Source organism: Ictalurus punctatus, chromosome 7 (assembly GCF_001660625.3).
Source record: "Ictalurus punctatus breed USDA103 chromosome 7, Coco_2.0, whole genome shotgun sequence".
Taxonomy (NCBI): domain Eukaryota; kingdom Metazoa; phylum Chordata; class Actinopteri; order Siluriformes; family Ictaluridae; genus Ictalurus; species Ictalurus punctatus.
In genome coordinates, this window is record NC_030422.2 from 33,213,073 (window position 1) to 33,216,328 (window position 3,256).

The 3,256-nt window shown below is 38.3% G+C and overlaps 1 long non-coding RNA gene across 1 annotated transcript; it reads right to left on the reverse strand.

Annotated features, from left to right (window-relative positions):
- Positions 1–1,621: 1,621 nt before the first annotated feature.
- On the reverse strand, positions 1,622–2,950 carry LOC124628354 (uncharacterized). The gene is made up of 2 exons (XR_008396747.1): positions 2,199–2,950; positions 1,622–1,839 (listed from the first exon to the last, which is right to left on the reverse strand). It is a non-coding gene; the product is annotated as an uncharacterized LOC124628354 (long non-coding RNA).
- Positions 2,951–3,256: the final 306 nt, after the last annotated feature.

The window sequence follows — 3,256 nt, forward strand, 5'->3', positions numbered from 1 at the left end:
CTGGTATCTGGCACCAAGACATTAGAAGCAGATCCTTTAAGTCCTGTAAGTTGCGAGGTGGGGCCTCCGTGGATCGGACTTGTTTGTCCAGAACATCCCACAGACGCTCGATCGGATTGAGCTCTGGGGAATTTGGAGGCCGAGTCAACTCCCTGAACGCTTTGTCATGTTCCTCAAACCGTTCCTGAAGAGTTTTTGCAGTATTTAGGTCGGTGGTACGTGTCAAAGTAACATCCACATGAATGCCAGAACCCAAGGTTTCCCAGCAGAACATTACCCAGAGCATCACATTCACATTTACATTTATTCATTTAGCAGACGCTTTTATCCAAAGAGACTTACAAATGAGGAAATACAAGCAAAGCGATACATCAAGCAGAGAACAACACAAGCATCACAACAACTCGCATTCTTCCCATAGTGCACCCTGGTTCCATCTCTTCCCCAGATAAGTGACACGCACCCGGCCTCCACGTAACATAAAAGAAAATATGATTCATCAGACCAGACCACCTTCTTCCAATGCTCCATGGTCCAGTTCTGATGTCCATTGTAGGAGATTTTGGAGGTGTACTGGGGGTCAGCATGGACACTCTGACCACGCTGCAGCTACGCAGCTCCATACACAATAAGCTGTGATGCTCTGTGTGTTCTGACTCCTTTCTATCAGATCCAGCATGAACTTTTTCAGCAGTTTGTGCTGCAGTAGCTCTTCTGTGGGATCGGACCAGACGGGATAGCCTTCAAAAAAGTTGACAGTGAAAACAAAGTGTTTATAGCTGTTTGTACAGAAAAGTGTACATCAAGTTCTGAAGAAGTTCCTCATCCGTTCAGAGTCAAAAGCAGCATCACTACGAACAAAACATAGTCTAATCATAGCCAGTCACTTATCTGACGCTTTGTAAACAAGGAATTTTATGTAACTGAACCTTTACAAACTTTAGCTGGATCCCAGGCTGTTACTTAACCTTCAGGATCCACACTGTCTCCCTGTTCATGTAAAAAACAGACGCATTTAAATGCACCTGTGCGTTATATCTGTGCTACATAGCATACTAATGTCTTTTGCATCACCACTTCACCCCCCTCCCCCCATAAACAATACTTTCTGTACTGCTGTCATTGTTTTTCTCACACAATGTCCTGCAGTCTTTCTCTCTCACACCTTCAGTCTTATTCGTGAAAATAGTTTTCAGTTTCAGTTTTCACTTAAGCACGGGGAGAACATGCGAGTGCCGTGCACACAGGGTAGAGGCGGGATTCGAAACCCCAACCCTGGAAGTGACAGGCAAACTTGCTAATCGCTAAGCCATTGTACCCCCCTCACCAGTCATGTTACAAACCAGTGAACATGATATTTTACTTATTTCATTTATATAATTACTGCGAACTTTTCTAATTGTTCCTGTCAAAAATGTGACATTTCAATGAGTTTTAACATAACCAATTTCCTTTAAAAAACAAAAAAACAAAGCCATAATGTGTAATTAAAAGTCCTTTAATGTATATAAGATAAAACGACTTCATGACCACAAGCCATAGATTAACTGAGATAAATAATGCTAGACTGCTTCAGTCAAGAGTTTATGATTAAATATGATTCATAATAATTATTTTTAAAAAAAGATTTATTCCTCCTGTCCAAATACAGCAAATGAAATGTAAAAAAGTACATTTTGTTAAAAAAATGTACTTGTTATTAACAGAGAGAGGATTTAACGTTTATTTTGAGGTTGGATCGGCTCTGAAAAAAAGCGCAGGTCAATTTTCTTCATGTAATTCTTCACCCACAGAAGTCCAGGGTCTGCACACACACGACGACCATTGTTTAGGGTAAACCTGTAGAGGAGAGGAGAGGAGATATATATATATATATATATATATATATATATATATATATATATATATATATATATATATATATATATATGTATGTGTGTGTGTGTGTGTGTGTGTGTGTGTGTGTGTGTGTGTGTGTGTCAGTGTAAAACTATCATCCAAACAGAAAATCTAACACACTCACACGTCCCAATCCTCTAACATTATTTAAACTTTTATTATAATACATTTTTAATACTATCAAGATTTAAAATTATATTCTATAAATTTATATAATATGTATAATCATACAATAACGATTGATATGTGGAAACAATTCTTATTATTTATTAAAATGAAAGAAGGGGTTGAAAACTTACTTGATTCCAGCTTTTGTACAGCCAGCCGAAGTTTCTTTATACTCCTTAATCAGTCGTAGAGGGATTTTAATCGTCTGGAATTTGAAACAGCATTCTTCTGGTGTGTTCGCCACTGCAGGGGAAAATCATTACTGAATCAGTCATGGCTTTGTAAACATGAGGTGATTTTATATCTGTTAGAGATGCTGCCTGGTGTATATTTAAATGAAACCATGGTGCTGATGTTCTTTCATAAATGAAAGGAAAACAATCATCTTCATGGTTGTCAGTCAGTATTTTACTGTAACAGCACGACAAACACACAGTGGTTTATTAACTCTGGTTATTCTCAGCAGCCTGGTCGTCTTCAGCATCATTATAAACCAGAGGAGTGTTAGTGAGTAATGACTCCGGTATAGACGTTTTAACGTTCTACTACAAGTCAACTATCTTACTAGTGTCTACTTAGTGCAGATAATAATATGTACAAAGCGACATGTTATAAAGTTGAAAAGGTGAACTTTATCTTACCCTGGCCCTCTGTGAAGGACTGAAGGCAGCCGAGAACCAGCAGAACCAGCAGAAGAGAACCGGAGGACATGACCGCTGATGATGATCACGATGTGAACAGAACCGTATTAATGCAGATATCACTTCAGTGAGATATTATAAACTAATAAGAGGAAAGATCTGAGCAGCGTTTCCACACTGGTGTTTACTAAAGTCCAGGGGTTTCAGTACTGCGAAATAAAATGGGCGTTTCCGGAGGCGTGGCGAACACGCCTCCTTACAAAACCATTACAGGTCACCGAACATGCGCAGAATACTGGTATTTATTTATTTATTTATTTATTTATTTATTTATTTATTTATTTATTTATTTATTTATTTATTTGCGTGGGCATTCCCAGGATATCGGTAACTATTTTTTCGTTTAAAAAAAAAAATTCCTGTAAATGCTATTTAACTAGTGTTGGTCAGAGCAAGGCTTCGTGGAGCACTGAAACTCCACGAAGTTGAAGAAAATGTGCCGTATTGTGTCGAGGCTTCTCAAACAGTGTTTGTGGTAAATTAGGAAG